Source organism: Convolutriloba macropyga, chromosome 14 (assembly GCF_964194025.1).
Source record: "Convolutriloba macropyga chromosome 14, txConMacr16.3, whole genome shotgun sequence".
Taxonomy (NCBI): Eukaryota; Metazoa; Xenacoelomorpha; order Acoela; family Convolutidae; genus Convolutriloba; species Convolutriloba macropyga.
The window spans coordinates 21,744,275-21,770,895 of record NC_134481.1 but is presented as its reverse complement, the minus strand read 5'-3'; the positions used below and the strand labels follow the sequence as shown (position 1 = coordinate 21,770,895).

Genomic DNA, 26,621 nt, shown 5'->3' with positions numbered 1-26,621 from the left:
CAATGTAGAAGTATTCATTTTTGGGGAAGAAACAAGTACCATTTATATTGATTCGGCGCGGAGAGTTTCAAAAAATCATATTTTAACAGACTAAAGGACGAAGACAATTTGAACTCTCTCATTCAGAGATGTTCGGAACTAAAATACAAAATTTGTGGAGTTTATGCGACTGATATTTTTCCAACCAATTTAACCGGCAACAGCCTCATTATAGTCAACATTTCAAATTCTGCATCAATTGGAACCCATTGGATTCTTCTCCGCCAAAAAGATTGAAAATTATTTTTGCAGATCCCTTACGCCAAACTCTATCGTCATACAAACACTTGCAGAGCAGAATTGCCGCAAACTTTGATGTTAATACCGTATATGAGTTACTGAGAAACCAACCTATACAGAAACAAAACTCAATTTTGTGTGGCTTATTTTGTATTTATTTTACTCATATTCTTTTCAGTGGACAAAAACTTGTAAAAATGAGTGATATTGATTTGCCTCGTTTTGCGCTTCATATAATGTTCTAATTTTACTAACATATATTGAAAATAATTTTTTTTCAATTTTTTTTCTTCACAAAGGAAACGAACACACAGAACATCAGAATCAATTTCTAAATTTCCATATCCACTAATAAAAATATCCATTATTTGACAAAAAGCACCAACATGCGGTCCAGAGAGAATCGATTGAAATCCTTGTAGAGTTTCTGTTGTTAGTTAATCAGTTTGAATTGGTTGATTTTTCTGCTTCGATGCATTTACTTCCAATATTTGTGTCCTGCAAAGTTTCGTTGTAAGTAATCTGGTTGTTGAAAGTTGTTTGTGACAATTTTTGTAAACATTGGCAAACGCTTTTGTACGGAAGCAGTAGTGTCTGTTTTTGAGAATCCGTTGGAATTGCTTTTGTTGTACTCCACTGCCAGCAAGAGTTTTTGAAAGCATCTCCCTTTGCCTCCAGTATATCCGAAGATGAGAACAGATATTTGAAAGTTGTAAAAAGACACGGAACTGAACACGGTTTTGTTTGTTTGAGAAAGTCAGCTGAGAACTCCGACACGTCGATTTGCACATGGTAATGATTAGTAGTGTTATAGTCACAGTGGATACTCTCAAAATGCATGCAAAAGGCGAAGTTCGTGAGACCAGAAAAATTAAGTGATTCTTCCGATATTAAATATTTAAAGTTTTTCTGAAACTGTTTGAAGAAACCCGTAGAACGCTCATACATTGCTTCCACCATTTTCTAAGATATTATAATTAGTCTGAATTGTTGTTCTCGTCGTCTTTTTTAAATTTACGTCGTTTGGCTGCTGGCGCTTTGTTAGCATGATTGTTTTCAGTAGCTGTACCTACAGCAGCAGACCGTATTTTTGTTGACCTTTGTGAAAAAAAACTCAAAATTCATCTAAAATTAGAGTAATTCGTTGTTGAAGTTCATACTCTTTGTCAACTTTTTTAAACAGCTTGAGAAATGCATATGCACCCGTATTTTCATAAGACTTCACTATTGCACGTATCAATCTTTTCTTTGTTCTAGAGATTTTAAAATACACGTCTCCAAACTCTGCGTCCTTATCAGCTGTAAATGGCATTTTCAAGAATTGTGTACTTGAATTGTGTACTACCTGTTTTGAAAGAATTTTCGGAAATTACTTTATTTACAATTACCTTTAACACACAAAACAAACAACACTTGAAAGGCTTGCTACTGATAAGAGCGCTCTTGGTAAACTTCTAGTTTATAAAACTTCTAGTTTATAAATCAGAAGCGTGGTAAACATGTAAGCTTCTGATTTGAATTTGAATGTAAGTCTAGTTTATAAAACTTGGCGATTTTGTCAAAATGTAAGATAAAACACGTGACCCTCACTTAAACTGCTTTATTGCGTAGGTAATAAAGTTTATATATGGATAATATTACCCCACATAAAGCATGAACTAATGCAGTTTAATGGAAAACAAATGTGACCTCTGGGTATGTCCATAGTTAAGAAAGATCTCAAAATTACACAGAAAGTGAAAGCTTGGGAGCTTTAGGCGATTGAAATAACACAGTCTATACTAAACAAAACTGGTTAAAAACTTCTTGCTATTGTATACATTATAAAGTTAGTATACATATCAACATAATAAAACTGAAAACTGTTGTGTTCGAGTCTGTGTAGATAAGACTTTCTTATACACTTTGCAACTATTTACCAATACATAAAACTATAACACAGACATGTTCATGTAGAGTAAATACTCACAATTGCAGTTACAACCCTTGACCTGGGTGTGTGAAGTATTCAACAAATTTCACACACAAGTGTTGCTAATCAGTATCACTGATTACGAGCTTCCAATAGAAGGAAATTTTGTCAAAACTTTAATCATGGCAAAGAAATCGGTATTTGATCACAATACCTTCACGGCTTATCATCTCTGTTTTAAAACATATCTCTAGTCTAATCAATTGTTTAAAGAGCACGTCTAAGTTTCAAGTTACTGGACAAAAGAGTCAAAGTTGTTACAATTTTGGCGGTTTTTTTGAATAATCTTGAAGGTTGCAATAACATTGGCAACAATCTCAAAAAATTCAAAGTATATTTTCCGAAAATTTTTTCGGAAATTTTAAATTGAGCTTTTCGCAACTGTCCATCGCCCTCCATATTTGCTGTAGAAATAAACATTTCATTTTCGAAGATCAATATTCATCAGTCTCTTTGTATTTTTGCATCTTTAGTCGCATTCTCCCAGAAATGTTGAATTGACAAGGGTGATTGCTGGTTTCGCGGTTTGCTTACAGCCACATATTCGTTGATTATCCTAATTTACGACGATTGCCGGTGCAAATACTTGATCAGAATGTTGCTCTAAAACGTCAGAACTGAAATACTGAAAATAAGAAAAACTAAATCTCGAGTGAATCGGTTAGCGATTAACTATGAATCAACATTTGACTAATAGATTAACTTCAAATGCTAGACAGTTGTTGCGGTGCAACACTTATTTTTTATGAAACAAACTTGCTTTAGACGCCTGAGAAACTTATAAGCTTTTTGCTTAAGAAGAGCTCAAGCTCAAAAGGTAACAATTGTTTTGTGATAAAATCAGATGAAATTACGATTTCTTAGTTCAAATCACGTTGTAAATTCTTGTTACATTTTTTGAAGAAGTCATCTGAAAAGCTGGCTGGTCAAGCTTTTTTACTGCAACATATCACGGGTTCAAACGAAGTCGATGTTTTAGTTGCACTTAGGTTTGGCCTTGAAAAAAAAACGGAGATTTGCAAAATTACTGTTGTCCGAAGCAAATGAAATAAATGTCATCGTCGTCGTCGTTGGCGTGATTACTCTTGCTGCGTTCATGGAGGTGAATGTATGAAAAAACTAAAAATATTGTTTGTGGATATAATTGCAAATTGTGTTCGTTTTCAGGGATGATTTGTATTAATTTTTGATTCCTTTGATGTCGCTTCTTGTCACTCCTTGTCCATTGGGTCATTTGTTATCTTTGATTCCTGTATGTTATTGTCGTGTCCCGCTTTCTGTAATAAAACAAGTCGGCTAACTGGTGGAATGTAGAGACCTGTTTGTGTCTTGACCTGCACAACTCGCTTTGTATGGTCAGTTCCGACAAATAATTTAGTTGTCCTTGCAAGTAGCTTAAACAATGGTGGAGTATTGTCTTCCATGATGATAACAATGTTGTTGACAAAATTTTGGGGCTTGTTGTCGTGCCACTTTGGCCGCTGTTGAAGTATTGCCAAGGCGTCCAGTCGGATGCAATGTTTGCACCTGTAAATTAACTTCTTCAGAATTGAAAGTCCTCCGGGAATCCAAACAGTTTGACGAAGTTCAAACAATGTTAATTGTGGTCCTCCATGAAAATTCCTTGAATGCGCTTCTCTGATTAGAAGTTCGGTGGTCGGTGATTTTTTGGAAACAAGGATGGGAAACTTTATGTCAATGCTGTATGGGGAATTAGCTAGTGGCGCGCCCACGAAAATAACCTTGTTCTCTGGGTCATAGAAGGGAGAAAGTTTAAAAACACTTGTTCGTTAAAAAATTCTTTCTGCGTCGGTACCTTTTCCATTTGTACCTAACTTTTCAGACGTGTCGAAGAATTCTGAGGTGTCCAAATTACCTACCGTAGCTTTTCCAAACTCAACCTTACTTACCTGAACCTTACCTTCCTTAAGTTTACCATCATTACCAATTTGAACCTTGTCAGACTTACTTGCTTTAACCCTGCTAAGCTTATCTACCGTACCTTCAGTCTCACCACGTAGAGCTGAGCAGATGAAACAAATGAAGGTTATTGTCTGATCCCGGCGAAGCTTTTGTGATATTCTGCTGGTTTTCCTTCCTTGATGGGTTTTTAGTAGATCCCTTTTAGTTTCCTTTGTTGTCCGATGGCTTTGGTTGTGTTTTTCTGGTAGACGGTATCTGTTTCTGCTGTTTGGCGATTTGAATGAATTCTCTGATGTAAGAAAAATTCGAATCAATTTTCAAATGATGATGTCCTTTGAAATAGTTGAAGTTTTGAATTGTTCTCGTGAGTTGTCAATATTGTTATATTCCTCTCCGTTTCAGCCTGCTCTTCTTCCATTTCTTTGCTATTCGCCGGCTGCTGTCCCTCGGTTGATCTATTTTTTGGCCATTTGTCCGTTTTCTGTAACCCTTGAGAGCCATACCATCAGAGACTATGTCCTGTTAGATTTGTGGCTGATATCCCTCGTGACGCGCAGTCGGCTGGGTTCTCCTCTGTCGTTACAAAACCCCATTGCTGGCTGAAATGATATATTGAAATTTTTCAACACTGTTGACAACTAAAGTTTTCCACCTTCGCGGAACTTCTTGTAGCCAGGCACGTGTTACCGTCAAATCTTTCCAAGCGTACACTTTTGGTTTTCGAAAGCGCTGGTCGTTCAGAGCTGATATCACTGCTTTTACCAAATTAGCTTCAAGAGGGGCTACGCAGAGCTCCAATCGGGCTAACCACAAGTTCAAACTCTTGTCTTTGCTGTCAGCATCTTCGTTTGAATGGAGTCGTTGAAATTTTTTCGTCAATAAACAACTGCGGCATAGGTTGTTGTTGATGCGTCGCAGAACACGTGAAGCTCCAGTTCAGATGATACTCACCAAAGCATCGTCCCAACCTAGTCGAACCATCCACAGCAATTGCACTATTGATTTGAATTGTTTTAATGTAGGAGAAAGCCAACTCAATGAATGAAAAACGGGTGTTTTCTCACATTATTTCTTGTTCAATTGATGGCTCCTTTTAGTCAAGTTTTGCTACAAAACTGACGTGAACCCGGATTTGGGCTCCATTTGACCCACAAAGTCATCTCATCGGGTGTTTCTCGAAAGTTTGCAGGTAGTCGTTCCACGAGTGTGGCGTTACTAGACGTCCTTTTCCAAATGTCAAAACCGGCCTGAGAAAGAGTTGAAACAATTTTGTCCTGCGGTTTCGAACCACTTTCCATATCGGCTGAATTGATAGCTGGACAAGCTTATTTACTGCAACAACAGTAGTTGATGAAAACATTTGTCAATACTTGTCAAGAAGCGCGGGCTGGGTAGTGTTGGAGACGTGGGTGAAAAAATGACATTAGCAGTGGTTTGCTTTTTTACGTTAAATTATTTTTATTGGGAAGTTAGTGCATGTTTTGTTCTTTGTTGTGAATGTCAAAAAAAATCAACATAAAAACGTAAATAATTTTTCTATTATGGATAATTATACATTTTTTACGTTCTACTGAAACATTTTCATTACGCAGCCCATCCTACTAGTCAATGTTGCCGTCTTTACGAACATGAGTGACAACGTATTGCCAAATCTTCTTGCGTGGGAGAAAAATTGATAAATTGTGGACAACTATGAATTTAAAATAATGAAAATCCTTACAATATTTCTTCACTGATCACGGAGATTCACTTTTTTATGTCATCTAGGTCCGCACTTTGTGAGAAGGGGTATCGTTGTCACTGCCCAGTTAACCTTTAATTTACATTAAAAACTTTCACGAAATAAAATTATAACTACCCCTCACTTCATTTTGATAAGAAGTACTAATTATATCCCACTTTTTCTCCTTCAATGAGTTTCAGACACCTTGACGGATTAAACAGTTAATTATCCCTCACTTTAAGTACAGCCAGCGTTAAGTTAAGTTTTGAACGTGCAAATTATGTTCAGAACTTCGACATTTTAAAACAAAAAATACCCTCAGTTCAATTTGGGAAAAAGAACCAATTATATCCCACTTTCTATTCTTTGATCAGTTTTAGAAGCCCTGAGCGGAATATAGTTACATTACCGCGGATGTTAGTGACCAAAATTGTGGATAATAGTTAAACAGATCCGTCGCTTGTCGTTTCTGCCTTGTCGTCAAATTCTGCTATCGCGGATATCAGTGACGATTGTTCCCAGTTTTGAGCAAATTTAAAATCCTGCCCTTACTAGCACTGTTGTCCTCGAAGCCCTGTGAAGTCTAATCTTAAAACATGGGGCAGCGGACAATGGTGGTATTTGCAGGCAAATTTGGTGTCTTTCCCCATTATAGTCCCCCCCTCTAGTGGTCAGATAATGGGGTCTATAATTTCATGGGGGGCTAAAATGGGAAAGACCACAAATTTGTTCTAACGTGAAGTATTTGTTCTAATGATTTACTATGAAATGAAAAGTGGGATCTATTCTGTTTCGCCCCCCCCCCCAGTAGTATAAAAAGCTGACAGGGGTCTCAACGGGGGGACACTATGTATTAAGATTGGAATGCATAAATTGTCCACCCTAGGGGGGACACTTTTGGGACATTTTCTGCAACGCAAATTTTTCTGTAAAATTACAACGGGATGGGACACTTCCTTTTCGAACACAATGCAAAAAGTGTCTTTCCTGTTTTTGACCAGAAATGGAAGTTTTTTTGCACACACATCTATGTATGTGTGTGTATGTATGTATGTATGTATCTATATATGTATGTATGTATGTATGTATGTATGTATGTATGTATGTATGTATGTATGTATGTATTGTATATATGTATGTATTGTGTATGTGTATGTTTTGTACATATGTATACCATGTATGCATGTAATGTATGTATGTATGTATTTATGTATGTATATATGTATGTATGTATGTATTGTATATATGTATGTATTGTGTATATGTATGTATTGTATATATGTATACCATGTATGCATGTATTGTATGTATTTATGTATGTATATTTGTATGTATGTCTGTATGTGTGTATATATGTATGTATGTATGTATGTATGTATGTATGTTTGTTTGTATGTATGTATTGTATATATGTATGTATTGTATATATGTTTGTGTTGTAAATATGTATACCATGTATGCATGTATTGTATGTATATATTTATGTATGTATATATGTATGTATATATGAATGTATGTATGTATGTATGTATGTATGTATGTATGTATGTATGTATGTATGTATGTATGTATGTATGTATGTATGTATGTATGTATGTATGTATGTATATATGCAAGCATGTATATATAAATACATACATACATACATTTATACATACATACATACATACATACATATATACATACACACATACATACATACATGCATACATACAAACATATATACACACATACATACATACATACATACATAAATACATACATACATACATACATACACATTGATAAAAACGCCAGAGTTGTACAAGGAAACATGATCTCACGTAAGTATGTACACAATTATGGTCATAATCACTTATGTCCATAAATGCATACATAAATTGGCGAAAACAACAGTAAAACAACTAACCTGTTAGAAGATGTATAAAATGATTAATGATATATTAAGTAGAGAGTTATTGGATCATGCCCAAACATGTTCAAGGTCACAAAACTTTCCGAATTAATTAGACCAATCGCAGTGCTGCATTTCTTATTCGAGTTAACAACCAATCAGAATTGAAAGATTTATAAACAAAAACTCTAAACGCTCACGTTCAGTAAACAGTAAATAATGAACACAATAGGAACAAAAGACATCAAGCTCATTCACGAAAAAGTTTTATCACTGAGAGGTAACATAAATTATACGCAAATATCTTATCGACAGTTATATTTCGTAGCTGCTTGTTCTTTGTTAGATCCAGAAGTTGACGGAGAAATAGCACTTAAATTCAGACCCTATGGTGGTTTTATTGGAATTGATAATTCAAGACTAGATCCTTTACTGAAACGAAGCAAAGTGCTACATCTTCATGCTGCATTGCATGACGCCGCTGGATTTATAAAAGATTGCAGAAATAAAGGCCCTGGATATGTTTACGCTTTCCGTTACTCATCAGTAAACAATTGTCTTTTTGGCCACTTGACAGGAATATTGTTCATTCTATCAGTGAAAATTTTTCATTCACATTTGTTTCGTGAATTGGAATGCTAGAGAATTTTGGCAGCAAAACCACAAATATAATTGTCCTCGATCTCGAAGGTTTCAAACTCAAGTCACTTGGATTCATTATGAAAGAGCTCAGTTTGTGTTCCAGTTACAACGATACAATATTTTTCAAACCCCCACTTAAATTCGCTGATTTACCCGCACACGATAGACAAACTGTTATTTGGCTGACCAATAATCTACACGGTCTTGATTGGGACGAAGGTGATATACCTTACTGTGATTTGAAAACAATCTGTCTGAGTTTCAGTTTCCGATTCACCCGGAAAATTTTTTTTGCCAAAGGCATTGAAAAGTGTGAGCTCCTCAGTAAGCTTTTACATAAAACTGTTTATAATCTGGAGGATCTAAATTGTCCCCGAGTCTCAGAGATAATATCAGAAGCACAAGTACCCCCTGTTATCTTCATTCAAATTTTCGTTCAACAAACAATCAATTATCAAATCACTGCGCGGAACGTAAAGCACGAATATTCTCACAGTGGACACAAGGTGATGCACAGAGAAGACACATCAACTTTAACAACCTATCTGTCAGACAACTTGAAGATATTCACTTGCTTGACTCCACTTGACGATCAACCTATTGTAATATTCAACAGAGTTCAGGATCCCTCTCCACCAATACAGAATAATTTTTCAAGTGATCACCAGAACCGAGCGAACTATCTCAACAATAAGCCAAACGCTGCACAACAACCTCGTTACAATTCGCTTTGTAGCACAGCAGCAAAACGTTATTTTGCAACCATTAATTCTTTCTCCCGACGAGCTAGACAGCTTTAGAGCTTTCCTGCCCGTGATAGATAATTTCTATCACTTCCAGTTGTACGTAAAAAATAAGCAGAGAGCTCGAGAACATCGGAATCAGTTCAATTATGGCTATGATCAAAGCAAACCAGAAGCCTATGCAGTCCCCCAAAGAGCAGCGAATCCCACGTTGGAAGCAATGGGCGGACAAAAAAGTTCCTCAATTTAGATTGACGAAAACACCACCAGAACGTGAGCTATCACTAAAAGAGATGCCGAATGAGCTGCGGTTATATGTCTTGGAACACCCCGAAGTTGAAAAAGTCTTCAGTCAACCATCGTTCAAAGAAAATGACTCATAAACTGTTTGTTATAAACTAGAAATAAAAAGTCATATTAAAGGTTTCAATTTGTTTGAGTTCTGGTACATGAAACAGTTGCCCAGTGAATAATTCAAAAATTTAACATTCTATATCATTCTTGATTCAATTCACTTTTCAATTAATTATTTTTCTCCAATGAGTCAAAGAGACGAGGCTGACGCCGGTATCAGCAACTTAGTCTTTGATGTAAACAACAAGGAGAGGCCCCCATGGCGTTGTTGTTCAAATTCAACAGTGCCAAGGTCCGAAGTAATATTTTTTGTTCAAGTGAGTATCGTTGTTTTAATGATCATTCTTTGCTTCTCTATGCTCTTTCTATTATCAGAAAGCTGTGAAGAGAAATCAATTTGGATTGCTCTCTTATCAAGTCTAGTTGGTTACATATTACCTAATCCCAAATTATGAACAAAGTTATTCTTACACATGACAGAGTATTCATGTCAATTGTACGACCAAATGGTTGTGGTAAAACAGAACTCTTGTTTCGAATGCTAAAAGGCTCGACCTTTTATCCACGTTTTGAGAAAATTTATTATTTCTACAAAGAGTTCCAACCGCTTTTCAAAGATATGCAACGAGTTATACCAGGAATTGAGTTTCTAAAATACTAAGGCTTTGATATAACAAAAAACCTATCGCACTGTCTGCTTATCTATGACGATTCATGTGAAGAAATCTTCAACGACAAAGAATTTGTAAAAATAGCCACCTCAGGACGTCATCGCAAATTACATGTTATATACATCAAGCATAATTTGTTCCATCAAAGCAAATGGTCCAGAACTATTGATCTGAATACAACACACATAATACTATTCAAGTCGCTTCGTGACATTCAACAAAATGAGTATCTTGAAAAACAGTTGAATTGTCTCCAATTGATAAAAGAAGCATAAAAACTAGCAACTGCAGAGCCCTTTGGACATTTGATGATTGATCTCGACCCAAAAACCAGCCAGGGTTTACGCTTTTCATCGCAACTTATTGGACCGCATCCTTCTATTTTTTACATTTCGTCCCCTGAGGCAGTCATTACAACAATTACAAATGAAAAAGAAACATTTTCTTATGCTCAAGCAATGGGCAAATAACAGGAATGAGAACACAGCTCAAATAAAAACCTTACATCAGGGCAATCTCATTTGGTTTTTGAGTGACTGTGTGATGAACGTACTCTCTGGAGTTGTACCAATTAATAAAGTAGAATTAAAAAAATTCGAGAAACGACTACGTAAACTTGCAGACAGGCGAGTTGAAAAACGTGAGAGAATCAAAATTTTTTGATCAGATTCTGGAATCCGTCTAATTAAACTGATTGCGTTACCTTGTATTGCTTTTCTGGAGCAAAATGCACACTGAAGAGTTTGTGCTGATTCCTCGTCAAATGTATGCGAATGAACAACCTCAAATTGCTCAACTTCTCAAAAATAAAAATGTCCGAGAGAAAGCAAAACAAATATCACTGTTGCAAAGAATCAAGTCTCCACCAGCACCTTTTACCACGCAACAAGACACGCAACAGCAGACAGATAATATTTTGGAGAATGTCAAAGATGAGTTGAATGAGACTAGAGATGACAAAATTGATACAAAAATTTCAACTGAAATCAGGGAGCGAGTTTTGAGAGATATTAAACACCTTGACAGAAAAAAGTTTGAAAAAGCGAGCATAATATTGGAAAAAGTAGAAGAGTCAGAATCGCTATCGCTGGATGAGACATCAAGACTAGTGGTTAATAAGTCAAGCACGGGAATTCTTGTCGCAGATTTTCTTTACGATCTACAACAAACAACATCTAAGCTTTCACTTGACTATTACAAAGTCCTGACTTTTCTAGATATCAGTTCACAATTAACTTGTATTACATACGCAAAAAAATTTCTTGCCTTATCACTACAGTTACAGTTGTTACAGTTGTTACAGTTGTTTGTTACAGCAAAAAAATTTCTTGCCTTATCACTACAGTTACAGTTGTTACAGTTGTTACAGTTGTTACAGTTGTTACAGTTACTATCGTTACAGTTGTTTGAAGATGAACCAGAAAACGAAGAATCAGGAGTCGCGAGAACGGAAGAATCAAAAGCTTCTGGCGACGATGTAGGAAGCTTTGAAGATGCAAAAGACGAAATCCAACCGTCTAGCTCGTGGACAAATTACTTCCTCTCACGTTAAACAATTGAACAAACTATACACAAAAGGTACTGCAGCTTTTGGTAGCATTGCTAACTTGAAGAAAGCCAGTGGTTTACCAAGATCCAAAGTGGTTCAATACCTTCAGTCGAAAGCCCCATACACAAAATACAGACAATTCAGAAAAACTTTTCCGAGACTAAAAGCTGTTGCATACAGAATAAACGAAATCTGGTCTGTCGATGTGGCGTATATGGATAAAATTGCCCAACACAACAATGGAGTCAAATACTTACTGGTGGCTGTTGATGTTTTATCGCGATACCTACGAGTGCAACCAATGAAAGCTTTATGTGCAAAAGACGCTGTTGAAGCGTTAAAAAAATGATAAAGCAGAAAAAACCAGAAAGGGTTTGGACAGACAAGGGATCCGAGTTTAAAGGTGAATTCAAAAAAAATTTGTGAAAAGAAGGAGATTCATTTATATACAACCGAAAACGAAACCAAGTCGGCATTTGCTGAGAGGAATATTCGGTCGCTCAAAAACATTATTCAGAAATACTTGGAGGAAAATTGGACTTGGACATATATTAAGGAATTGCCCCAATTTGTAGATACTATAAACAGTCGTGTTAATCGTGTTACCCAACTTGCACCTAATTCAACTTTCAAAAAACATGAACCCTTTCTAATATCCCTAGCAATTAGCACAAAAAAGTACAGACCAAAATACGAAGAAGAAGACCTGGTTCGGATTGCAAAGCCAGACGAAATTTTTAGAAAAGGTTATAAACAAAATTATACACACGAAGTCTTCACAGTATTCAAGGTTGCCACCCTCAGTCCACCAACATACAACCTTATAGATGCAAACAACGTTACAATTGAAGGTTAATTTTATGAACCAGAATTAGTCCAAGTAAACGTTCTTCCTGTCGAAGACTAAACATGAGTATTCATAAAGAATTTACTATTGATTAGATATCGAATGCGTCAATGGGAATTTTTACGAATAATACTATGGCCAAGTTTCGAAATCAACTAGCCCAACCAATGCAGTTAGATGGAGATTGGCAAGTTGCCCTTGCTTCAATATCCTTTCCATCAAACATCAATAATGTAAACTCAGCCGAAATAGTTGCGTATGTCAGTTCTGGCACTGAACTTGATGCTTCACATAACCGCACCGGACAACTTCGAAGAATTCGCAAAGGTATATACAACAGTTCAGAAGAGCTTCTGGAAGAAATTTTTCGAATCGCTCAATTGAAAAACTTTGACTATGATTTTGACACTGTAACGCAAAAGTTAGTTTTGAAATTTGGACCTAACGAAGGTTTGTCATTCGAAGATGAAGAAGTACCTAGTATTCTTGGTTTTAATGGAACGAAAGACACTTCACATCATGGTTTTATTCATATTGGTTACAAGTCAAAAAATGCAGGCAACTCTTTGAACAGACATGTTGGAGATTTTCCAGTTGATATAACTTGCGGATCACAGCTAATATTTGTATACATTGATATAATTGAACATCAGAACGTTGGTGATGTGAGAGCTCCGGTAATAAAAATCATTGAGTCTGAAAGACGTTTGAGAAACGGTAGCATAAACACAGTGACACCCATACACCACAAGTCCTACACAAATTTGGATTACAAGCCAATATTATCAAACAACATTCAGAACATCCAGGTAGAGTTGGGAAACGAAACTGGAAAACTAACTCCTTTTACTGGAACCGGAAAAGTTATAGTCAGTTTAAAATTTCAAAAAATTATTTGATATGGAGGCATACTACAGCAATCAAGCATCTCAATCAATGCCGCATTTTTCCGGACACTATAGACAGAGAGGCAGCGGTTTTGGAGCCCTTGCTGCAGGTATTGGAAGAGTTGCTCTGCCATTAGCACGGAAATTTCTCTGGCCTGCAGCAAAAAAAATTGGTCGTGATTTATTGGTTCAGGGAGCACCAGAATTAGTAGAAGTTGCAACCAAAAGAAAGTCAGCAAAACAAGCACTGAAAAGTACAGTAGCCAAAACAGCTCGCAAACAAATAGGTGGATCTCTTCAATCACGTATTGCATCAGGTCGTAAAATAATTAGACGAAAAAGACGACAATACACGAGACCTCGCTCAAACCAAAAACAAAAAATCTCAACCAGAAGAATCATTTCTGGAAAACCCCGTCCAAAAAGGAGTCGTCTGGATTTTTTCTCGCGAGTGAAAAATGCGAACTAATATTGTAATACCATCAGAAGCCACTCACAGTTCTTTAGACTTATTTGAAAAACCACCTTTGCTTGTAACATTTGATCAATCATTCGAGCAAAAAACAGGACCGCTTTATTGGACTTCAGGATCCTCATTGGAATTTGAAGTTGTTGGTGATCGCAATAATTTTATAGACTTGCAAAAAATTTACCTGGAGATCAAGTGTCGAATACTTCAAACAGATGGAACGGATTTGCGCTACACAGCTGGTGACGCAAATGCCTGTGATCTTCCATATTTTGCTAATAATATCCTTCATTCACTTTTCGCCGACTGTACTATTTCTGCAAATGGTATCAAAATTTCAACAGCTAATGGACACTATGCACACAAAAGTTTCATAGAAACTGAATTCTCTCACGGTACAGACGCCAAGAAAACCTGGCTAAAATGTCAGGGTTACGAGTATGAGGAAAACCCGGGCACTATTCCAGCAGCAATATCAGATATAAGAAAAAGAACAGTGCAACAATCCGCACGTATAACGTTATATGGAAAGTTGGCGGTTGATTTCTTTTCGTGTGAGAAACATTTGGTTAGTGGAGTTACGCTCCGCATTTCAATGAGAAGATCTCAAGATGACTTTGCCGTCATCAGCGAAGACGCAGCGAAACACTACAAGGTTAAAATAGATGAGGCTAATTTATTTATCAGGAAGATGACGGTGTCAGATAATGTTGTAGGTGCAATCGAAAAGACATTATTGAAAACTCCGGCAATTTACCGATACAATGAAGTCATTACCAAAACATTCCTGGCTACGACAGGCCAACAAAGCTGGAAACATGAGGATATTTTCACTAAAGAGCCAATCAGAAGAGCCATTGTTGCATTATGCGTTGGTACAGCATTCATCGGTACCAACACCGCTAATCCATTCCATTATCAAAAATTTGGTTTAAGAGAGATAACCATTCATCGAAATGGTTTTGCCACCGCTGGAACTCCAATGTCAACAACTGACAACAAGAGGTTGTACTACAATTCAATGAGTGCATTAGCTTATGTAGAAAATGGCCACGGAATACCTCTAAGTGAGTTCGCAAACCATTATATAATGGTATTTGATCTGACCAGCACTCAAGAGGCAACTCATGACTTTATTCATCCAGAGCTCACAAATTCATCATTGTCTGTCGAACTCAAGTTTGATGCAGCGTTAGCTCATAATGTTAAAATATTTTTTCTTGGGGAAAAAGCATCTACAATCTACATTGACTCTGCAAGAAACGCATCTAAAAACGCTCTTCCCATGATCACATACCAATGGACGAAGACCAAATTCATCATCAAGTGAAAAAGTGTAAACATCTCAAATTCAAATTCAGAGGGGTTTATGCTGCTGATAATTATCCTCTGAATTTGCAGACCAACACATTTATTATTGTTAATGCATCACGATCCAACTCTATTGGTACCCACTGGGTAGTGCTAGCTAAACGATATGCATACCCAATAATATATTTTGCAGATCCATTGGCTCTACCCTTGACTACCTACAAGGATATTTTCAACCGTTTACAACAGTGTGAAGACTTGGAGATAATGATGGATATCATGGAACATAGAAGAGACATTCAGTCTCCATTGCAATCCTTACACTCCCAGCTTTGTGGTTTATTTTGCATATATATTGTTCATTATTTTTATAGTTTGAAATTTTCATTTATACCTGATGTAAATGAATTAGAGTTGCTAGCTTTTGTAAAACATATGAAGTAATATTAAATTTAATTTTCAAACAACAACACTTTTTGAATATCAATTTCTACAAAGCTGAAAGGTTATGAAAGAGTTTGAGGTTTCTCGCACAAAACTTCCGTGGCCACTAAGCAGAATATCCATTATCTGATAAAGAGTTGAGGAGTGTTCACTTAGCATAAGCTGGCAAAATCGTTTCAAAGTTACATCAGGGACTGTAGAAGAACGTTTGTTGGCCGCAAAAGTACTAATAGATTTCGCTGTAGCCTCACTCAAGGGTGCTGGAAGTTGTTTCTGGTTGTTCTTGGTAACTGCCGAAGTTGATTTTGAAAGGTACTCTACAGCAACATGTAGTCGTGAAATTATTGCACCACGTTTAACAAAGTTTTTTTGCGTAGGCTGAATAGGTAATTTGAAACAGTCAACGAGACACGGTATCACTGCAGGTACATAAAGAGAATCGAATATATTATCATCTTGCGAACCAAATTCATACATAACATGATATTGATTGGAGCCAATTGTACAACCTTCGATAACTGTTGCAGATGAATGATAACCATACGCATAATTTTCAATTGTTGTATTTTCTAGTTTTGGTTCAGTCTCACAAATATTGTACTTGAAACGTTTTTGGAATTTCTTGAAATATTCAGGACTGTTTTCATACATTGCCTCAACCATAACAAAAAAGAAAAGGCTAATGAACAAACGTTGAAAGCATAAACAATGACAGGAAGCAAAAGGTATAATAGAAATTATCCCGAATCCTCATCGACTTTTACAGACGTTTTTGGTATCTTCTTTTGGCGCTGAGTCGGTGTTTTGCCGGCCCGTTTTTCTGGACGTTTTGAGTCATCAGTTGAATCTGGTTTTAGAAGTGAATCGATCAAGCCAACTGGTTGATCAAGCATTTGTTCTAGTTTTTCAGTGTTCTGACATATCAACCGGAACTCTCGCGCTGAAAGTGTAATTTTTTGATTGAAATCCCAATCGACCTGTTCACTATCACGTTTGAACAATTTCAAGGATAAGTAGGTGCCAGTGGTATGATAAGTCTTAACAGCAGCCCTAACAAGCAGTTTTTCATTGAGCGAGAGATCCAAATGAAATTCGCTGTACTCAGCATCCTTAGATAAAACATTACTCATAATGCTGCATATATTGAGACAAACTGTATCAAAGTAATCTGAAATGATAAATGACTAATACATTACCGTTTATTGGAATGTGACCAATTTAAAAACCCACGCCAACATGTCTAGACAAGATAACAGCTGAACAAACAAATCCACCCACCCTAGCGTGTAAACAAATTTATACTCCTCTATATCAGCTCTGATGTTTATACGAAATATGAAATTCAAAAGATCGGAGAAAATATACCCTGCTGAATCAAGAACCATTCAATGTCACAATTGTCCAAGGCAATTTAAAAATTTCCATTCACTAATGCAACATCGCCGGGCCAAGCATAATAAAGGCCATAGCAGAAAACAGTTTTACAAGTCCCGACCTTTAAATCTAAAAACTGACAAATTTTCATTAGCAATGGATAAACTAGCTCGCCTCCTGGAGTCTATTTATATTTCCCGAGAGCACCCCCGTTCAGCTTAAGTCAATATGACGTAATTCTATTTATAGACATGACGGAATAATGATGAGATGGCCAAGTCAAATAAACAAATCGATCAGCAACATTTTTTCACTCTTTCCGCCATTGCTCTTTCTCATTGTTCAAGATCAGATTTGTGAAAACTCTTCAGTTCTTTGGCATCTTTTTACATTAGTGCTAGAGTATTTTGTTACAAAACTTTTCTCTAGAAATTGCTTCCAACTTTGAACCTGCTTTTCCTTTCAGTTGCATACTTACTGAACACAAACTTTCATTTCTGTTGTTTCTGGAATTGGTACTTGGCTCTGCTGTCTTCATAAAATTCTCTTTCGAAAGAAAACTTTTTGCTTTCTTACTGTTTAAATCCTGACAATTAGTAGAGAAGACCATCGCAATTGTTTATTCATCACTTGCAATATGGCTGCTGAATATTTAGAAATTGCTAAAACGAGTGAGCGAGACACTCGAACTCTTGTGCGAATGTGTCACAACTTCAAAAATATTGTCCTTGTGAAAGAAAGCTTTGATGACAAGACAGAATTGTGGCACACGAAAAACAGCTTTGTTATTCCAGTGAATTACATTGAGCCAATTCGCGAATATACCAAACAGAACGATTTATTTCAGCTTACAAGAACGCCAGAAAAATCGTTCAGACAAGAAGAGTCTCCATATGCCCATCGATATTATGGATGTATTACTCCAATTCAAACAAAAAAGCAAGATGTGAAAAAATTGGCAAAACGAACAAAAAAATTTTTGCGGACTACGATCATGATTGCATTGAAGTTTGGGAGAATCAACTGGGACAGCTAGAAGAAGTTGAGCAAATATCAAATTTTTGGAATTTCGATCAATCTCAGTTGCCAAGTGAAGAAACAACAACCCCGGAAAAAAGCCTCCCGTTGCTCTCCAACAATTTTTTCGATGATGTCAGCATTGATGAAACACCACCATTGGATCAATGTTATGCCCCTGTCAAGAAGGCGATCAAGTTATCTCGACTCTAAAACACGAAAAAAACCATTCTTCAAACTTATTGTATTACTCCAATTCAAACAAAAAAGCAAGATGTGAAAAAATTGGCAAAACGAACAAAAAAACTTTTTGCGGACTACGATCGTGATTGCATTGAAGTTTGGGAGAATCAACTGGGACAGCTAGAAGAAGTTGAGCAAGTATCAAATTTTTGGAATTTCGATCAATCTCAGTTGCCAAGTGAAGAAACAACAACCCCGGAAAAAAGCCTCCCGTTGCTCTCCAACAATTTTTTTGATGATGTCAGCATTGATGAAACACCACCATTGGATCAATGTTATGCCCCTGTCAAGAAGGCGATCAAGTTATCTCGACTCTAAAACACGAAAAAAACCATTCTTCAAACTTATTGTAGAAATCGAAGTTTGTATTTGTTGTTGTTCCCTTTTCTTACATGAAAACTGTGTGTTTGTATCTGGAAACCAGTTATTAATTTAAATTTATCTCATGATTCATCTAAAAACAAGATTTAACATAAAAATTTGTAGGAATTAGCTGTTGTTAAAAATCTCAGACGTTGAGCAAATAACTATGTGAAGCATTGCTATAAACAAATATGCAAAAGTAGACCGGGCTATAATAATAGAACCAGTTGAAGCTTGGATTTTTTGATATCATGACAAACAATCAATAAACAATTCTCACAAGTTGCTAGTATGCGGTATCAAAAATGAGAAAAACTTGGGTAGACAAACAAGTAGTAAAACTGATCGCCTACGCTGAATCAACAGAAACTAGACAAACAGGTAGACAAATGAATTGTGTTATTGACACAACAGTCTGGGAGACTTGCTGCTCTCAACCATTGTTTGTGGAACAGTAGCTTTCAGTTCTAAAAGTAAACAAAAAAGACGCGAACTCTGATTGGATGAGAGAGATGTAAAAATGTGGACCAACCAACCCAAGATTTTTCTCATTTGCTTTTTGCCTTTACTTTTAAATCAATTCATCTAAACTTTTCTTCATATTTGTTCTGCAAAACACTCACAAAAATTTCGACAAAAATTTTTTCTCCAGCATTCGCTATCTTACTGTCTTATATTTCTTGCTTTTCGAAACGCTACAATGAATTCTGAAAAAAGTACTGTTTGTCAGAAAAAGCTATCAGATAAACGCAGCCTACGTCGGCACATGCAGGCAGTACATAAACAATATGTACAAACAAACTTATTCACGTGCGATGAGTGCGCATTTGCTCATGAAAAAGTCGTAGAGCTCGAGGCACATATGGAACAACATCACAATTCAAACCGCCCCCGTTATTGTCTATATTGCAACAAGTTCTTTGCCGAGAACCTCAAATACATGGATCATATGAACAATAATCATGGACTACCAGTATGGAACGCTGACGTAGAAAACAATCGGAATTGTGGCATTCTTCACACCGAACAAGCATTCAGTGGAGTGCTGAGAACCTACGACATACCAGTGAGTCAACATGAAATAGACTTGCTAAGTTTTATGAGGAGCAAGCGCGATGAGATTGAAAATATTGTTCAACTCAACACCCAAACTCATGCACAAAAACTACAATTCAGTGCAAAGATAGAACTGATTAAGCCCTCAGGCGATGAAAGCGAAAACAGTCAACCAGACCGGATAAAAATTTTTGCCAACTCAAAAATGCAACGCGTTGACTTCACAGGATTGAGCAAACCGTGTTTCTCTGGAATGGTTGAACAAATACTTCTCGAATTGAACAACTTCGCTTCGTATGGAAGCGGGTGGACAGTAGATGGAATTGACAATGTAGAAATACGGTTTGTCCGAACAAAACCGATCGCTGCATCATCCTTTTTAGCACTTCCAGGTGACCTGGCTAGATGTAGGTGTCTGCTTAACATTCGCAATCGACAGGATGAGAAATGCTTCCTCTACTGCTACACCGCTCAATACCATAACACCATTGGACCCAAACTATTTTCTAACAACACATCCTGGCGACAGAAAACAAACCCAATAATGTATGGACCGGAAAACCCCAGAGCAAAACAACCGGTTGGAACATTTATGATGCCAATGGCTTTCCATCAAATGGAAAAATTTGAGCAGCTGAACAATGTTCGTGTCAATGTTTTCAGACACTCGAACAACAAGTTGATACCGTTTCGCATTTCAAAAAATCAAAATTTCAGCTTCGACTTTGATCTGCTCTTGCTAAGTGATGGCACAATGTATCACTATGTCCTTATCACCAACATCAAAGGACTAATTCACAAGTACAAGCAGATAATTCAGCGCGCAGACAATCATTTATGCCGCAATTGTTTCCACCTCAGTACTTCACTAGGTAGACATGAAAAGCATGAACAAATTTGTCATCAGAACACTCAGGCAATAATAAGAATGCTAAAAACTGAGCAGCGAAACTTTGAATTCAAAAATGTTCAAGCCCGGTGGTTTGCCCCAATTGTTGGTTTTTTTGATCTCGAGTCAATTATTGAACCCGTTGCTGGCAGTAGTCAGGAAAACTCAGAAACGAAAGCGCTGGAAGAGCACAAACCATGTAGCTACGCTCTACTTTTTGTTGCCCTGGATCAAAAAAAACCTTTCTTCTTTGATATAAAAAGCGGACGGAATGTGATGAAAGGTTTTGTCAAGACACTTGAAAGAATTGCTAAGGATATATGATGTGAAGCAACAACACAAAAACTTTTCCGGTGAAGTAACAACACCCAAGCAAGACGCTACCTTGTGTTGGATATGTGACACCGAATTGAACAAAAGCGCTCAAGATCCAACCGTACTAGACCATTGTCATTTCACTGGAAAATTTTTGGGATGGGCTTACGCACAGTGTAACTTGAAACGCAGAACTCTCAACTACACTCCCCTCTTCGCCCACAACTTAGCAAATTATGATCTTCACCATGTAGTACTGGCACTACAGAACATAAATAAGAGGAACACAATTTCGATTGTACCCAGCACAAGCGAAAAATTCATCTCGTTGCAAATAGGAGTTCACATCAAAACAACTCAAAACAAAAAAGGTGTGTGGACCAGTCAATATGAATACATCAGACTTCTGGACTCATTTAAATTCATGAACACTTCACTTGACAGGTTGGTGCAGAACCTGCCAGCAGACCAATTCAACATGCTTGAACATCATTTCAAAAATTGGCCCGAGTCATCAGTCAAACTGTTGAAACAAAAGGGTTCGTTCCCTTATTGCTATATAGACAATTTCGAAAAACTGCAGGAGCCTCAGCTTCCTCCACGCACTTTGTGGTCAAATAGTTTGCAGCAGTATGAAGTCACAGTAACTAAAGATGAATACGCAAGGGCAGTTGAAGTATTCAATTTATTCAAGTGTCAGAACATTGGGGAGTACTACAACTTGTACTTGAAAACAGATGTTTTTCTTCTCGCTGCTGTAGTTCTATGCTTCCGGAAGGTATGCTATGAGACATATGGACTGAATTGTTGTCAAAACTACACGGCATCTAACTTGTCAGGTGATGCCATGCTGAAAATCTGCAACCCCGAACTCCATCTTCTTACAGAGAGAGAACATCTCGATATGGTGGAGAGCTGGATAAGAGGAGGTGTGAGCTCAGTATACAGCAAGCGACTTTGTAGGGCAAACAATAAGTTTCTGCCGGACTACAAGCCGAAGAATATTTCTTCGTTCATTGTAATGATTGATGCAAATAACCTCTACGGTGGAATCAAGGAAAAGTTCCCGCTTCCTCTTCGTGAGTTTGAATTATTTGACAAGAGCGAATGGACCGATGCAAATGCACAAGAAATATTGAATCGAATCTTGAAAACACCGGACGATGATGAAATAGGATATATTGTTGAAGTAGATTTCAGTTATCCAGATAGCTTGCATGACCTTCACTCAGATTTTCCATTGGCACCCAAAAAAGAAGCAATAAATGAATGCTGGCTGAGTGAATATCAAAACGATTTATTAGAAGAGATGCAAATCAAAAAACCTCCTCAGGTTAAAAAGCTCATTCAGACGCTTTTTGATAAACAGAACTATACACTGCACTATCAAACGCTGAAACTCTATGTTGAATTGGGATTGGTAGTAACTCAGCTTCATCGAGTGCTATCATTCAGACAAGAAAAGTGGTTGGCCCCCTACGTGAAACTGAATACGGAAAAACGAAAGCAGGCGAAGAATAAATTTGAAGAGGATTTTTTCAAAATGATGGTCAACTCATCGTTTGGAAAAACCTGTGAGGGTAAACGCAACCGTTTGAAAGTCAAGTTGACCCGCACTGAAGAAGAAACTTTGAAGTGGACAGAAAAGCCCGAGTATCAGTCGTCGCAGATCATTACTGAAGATCTTGTTACTGTATGTCTTCAGCAATCGGAAATACTTTGGGAGAAAGCCAACAATAGTAGGTGCCTGTATATTGGACTTGGCGAAGAAGTTCATGTTCGAGTTCCACTACAAAGTCATGAAGAAAAACTTTGATTGTAATTTGCTTTATTCAGACACAGACTCTTTTGTGTACGAAATGCGCTCGAGAGACTTTTTGCGGAACTACAGCGGAAAAAGTCGGTCGCTGAACAGTTTGATTTTTCAAACTTCCCATCTCAACACCCATTGTACAGCAGGGAGAATGCCCGTGTCACGTTGAAATTCAAAGATGAGATGGGAAGCAAGCCAATTGCAGAGTTCTGTGGACTGAAGCCTAAGCTGTATTCTATCAAGCTCGCCGAAGGTAAGTATAAGTCTTTTTCACTACCACTACTGCACCATACATACAAAGACATTCAACAAAAGCAAGCATATGCTAGACGTTAACATAGAACTAAATTTTTTACTGCAGGCAGGAAGACCAGAATGAATTGGAAACAAAACAAGTTGTTTTTCAGGTCCCGCTAAGCAGTCAGCAAAAGGAGTCACAAAAGATGCACGCCGCAATATGACACATGAGCTGTACAAAAGAACTCTCTTGGGGGGTGAGGTGGTGCGTTTGCTCAACACCCGAATAGCATCCAGCAACCACAGGCTTCACACGATTGTTGTCAACAAGAAGTCGCTGTCAGGCTACGATGACAAACGTTTCATCTTGATTGACCAATTTTCAACGCTGCCCTATGGTCACAGTGCAATAAAAGAAGACATGTTTTTCCGGGCAATAGTGAATGAACCTGATTGGGGCCTGGATGATTTTAGCGAAAGCGAGCAAGAAAGCGGGCAGCAGGCCCAGGATAGCTCGCTGCAGGCCCAGGATAGCTCGCAGCAGGCCCAGGATAGCTCGCAGCAGGCCCAGGATAGCTCGCAGCAGGCCCAGGATAGCTCGCAGCAGGCCCAGGATAGCTCGCAGCAGGACCAGGATAGTTCTCAGCAGGCCCAGGATAGCTCGCAGCAGGCCCAGGATAGCTCGCAGCAGGCCCAGGATAGCTCGCAACCGGTAAAAAATAAAAACCAGCAGAAAAACAAGCACCAAACACAACAGTCAGCAAACATTCCACAAACTAATAGCATTCTAAACACAAGTTTTGACTCAATTCCCGACCCAGGTTTTCACCAGCGAATTTATAGCGAGGATGAATTGAACGAAAATTTGGTAGATTTTGACAATTTGTCAGAGTTTTCGGACAGTGGTTCTTCTACGGACGCTGCTTGCGATGGATTTATTCTAAGTCAAGCGATAGAAGATTCAGATAGCAGCCTCCAACCTCAAATCACAATTGACGAACAACCGCCAGCCAACCTCCCAATAACAATTGAACAACAAAATCTGCAAGATCAACCACCTACCAAATAGAGAAGACGAGCAAGAATCATAGAAAGTAATAGCGAAGAGGACTGAAGAACCAAAACAAAACTAAAAACTCTTGTCTCATCCTGTATTTGTACCTATATTGTCCAAAAAACACAGGCAGTCGGGCTTATATGGACCAATTGGCTTTTTTTAAAAGTGAAATTTGTACCGTCCCCCCTTTTTGGGCTAGAAATTTCTTGTGTATAGTGAGAGTTTGTGATGGTGCACGCGTGAAGCGTGAGAAAGTGAAAGGTGTAGTCCAACGTACCAGGAGGGGTTGAACTGCCACAGCGTGTGACAGAGCACAGTTCTTCCTGCACATATCAGACTGTATCAAAATTCGTTTTTGCAACAAAATTTGTGTCGCAGAGAACCTACTAAGTCAGCTTTTCCGCTGCCATACATGCAGGGTTTCTCTTATTATTGTTTTACACCCAATAAAAATCAGATAAAAGGCCCGGATTTTTTGAAAAAAAAGTTCCTACCCAATAATCCGGTCCACTAAAAAAGATTTTTCTTACTCAAATGTTGCGCAGGGTGATGTGTAGTTGTCCGTTGACACCCTCTTGGACAATGCGATCTTGAATATCAAAAATTCGTGGATTCCTACACTTTCCACAATGGCAGATATTCAAATCAATAATCGTTCTTCTGTTGAAGCAAAGTTTGATTTGGTGGAGATTTTTGATTACACCTAAAAAACTTTTTAAGTTAATCTACTCCCTTTCGAGATTCAACGAGAACTCCACCAAATAAAAGAAACAGCTTGCTTATTAAAACATTTAAGAGTTCTCTAAAACGCCTGCGTATTCTCAACAAAACCGCAGGAGGCTATGTGAAATCAAAACCAATAGTCCTATTTTTTCAATGTGCAAAGTGATTCATCCACATTCCAATATTGACAGCAATTATTTGACAAAAATTGCAAAGGTTATCTAAGCAGCTCTAAAAGAACAAGCACAATTACGTACGGGTGTAATTCAAAGAAAAAAAGTGAAAAAGCAACTATTGATAAAACATTTGCATCTGGGGAAATGATACCTATCGGTCACTTTTAGCAAAACTTAAAGGTTTTTTTGTTACACCGACAAGCAGAGGCTAAAACTTCTACCCTGAACTAATTTCATTCCATATCACCAAAAATGAACATCAAATTTTTGAAAGCAAAAATTAGGATTCAATGAACACTCACGCTGGTTGTTAGTAGAAGTTTTTTCCATTTTGTGCTGTCACTAATCACAATGCTCTTCAAGTATTCAATTTGATCTGAAACCTCATTTTATCCCTAAAGATTTGAGAGTTTTTCTGTTGGCTCATTAACAATTAACTCATATTTAAAAGTCCACCTTTAATTGCCCCCCCTATTCAGCAAAACATTTTGTATTACAAAAGCGCTCGAGGGTTTCCGCTTTCAATATACACTTTCAAGGGGGGCTACAAAGATTAAAAACTTTTAACAACAAGATGTTCAACAACTGAAAGTCCTAAATAACTTTTTCCATTTGTGCTTTATGAGAACACTTTAATAACCAGATATTGTAAGGTGCTTACTCAGAGTACTAATAATTACAACTCCGTGAAGACAAATGACCGTTTGCAAAGTTGTAGAGTATCCCAAATTGTTTCCAGATGACAGACAAAACCGCTAACTACAAATTGGCAAGCTTTAATCAAAACAATGTTTTTAAAATTATTACTTCAACTGAAATCCGTCCAATAATAATTAGAGATTCTTTCCCTTTTTCAAATTTAACGGTTTTGAAACTTTCAAATTCAGTGTTTTACAATGTCTAAATTGTAGAAGAAAAAAAACTAGTTGATGGGGCTTGCCAAACTGTACGGTTTCTACTCCAGGTGGATTGTCGTACGAAATTTACTACACTGAGTTATAGTTGAAAGCAGTTTATAACCAAATTGATTATCGAATTATAACTAATCACGGTGATATTAACGAGTGAACTTCGGGGAACTAAACTGAAAAATAATTAAACCTGTCTTGAAATATTCAATCAGGGTTTTTTTGCAACAGCAGGACTTCAGTTTTTTAAATCAAAACATCGTAAAATTGTCACAGCTTTGATCCCCCTTACCCCCTCTTTCATCTGCCGAAAATTAAGTTTTCTGAAGTAGGGGGTTTCCAGAAAAATCGAGATAAATCCAGAAATTCTAATGTAAAATTAAGTAAAAGTTAGGCTACGGGAAGCTTTAATATACGTATGCTTTTATAGCTCAGCCAGTATAGCGTGGTAATTGCCATAGTTCTTTTGTTTAGCACCGAGAAAGCAAAGAGTAATGGCGTCACTTTGTCTAGCACGACTGAGTAATTATGGCGGGAAAGTTAGCAAAAGTTGCAAAGATTTTGAACTAGTTTATAGCACCGATGAATGAACTAGCCGAATAAAGCACCAAAGAATTGAATAAAATCAAAAATTAGGGGGAATGCCGGGGGGCGTTGTAAACTTACAAAAAAATTTGCGTTGCAGAAAATGTCCCAAAAGTGTCCCCCCTAGGGGGGACACTTTATGCATTCCAATCTTAAT

At 37.3% G+C, this 26,621-nt stretch overlaps 1 long non-coding RNA gene across 1 annotated transcript; it reads right to left on the bottom strand.

Moving 5' to 3' along the window:
- Positions 1-2,755: 2,755 nt before the first annotated feature.
- LOC142353176 (uncharacterized) lies at positions 2,756-26,516 on the bottom strand. The gene is made up of 4 exons (XR_012761029.1): positions 25,922-26,516; positions 25,633-25,730; positions 24,603-24,775; positions 2,756-2,854 (listed from the first exon to the last, which is right to left on the bottom strand). It is a non-coding gene; the product is annotated as an uncharacterized LOC142353176 (long non-coding RNA).
- Between the last annotated feature and the right edge of the window lie 105 nt (positions 26,517-26,621).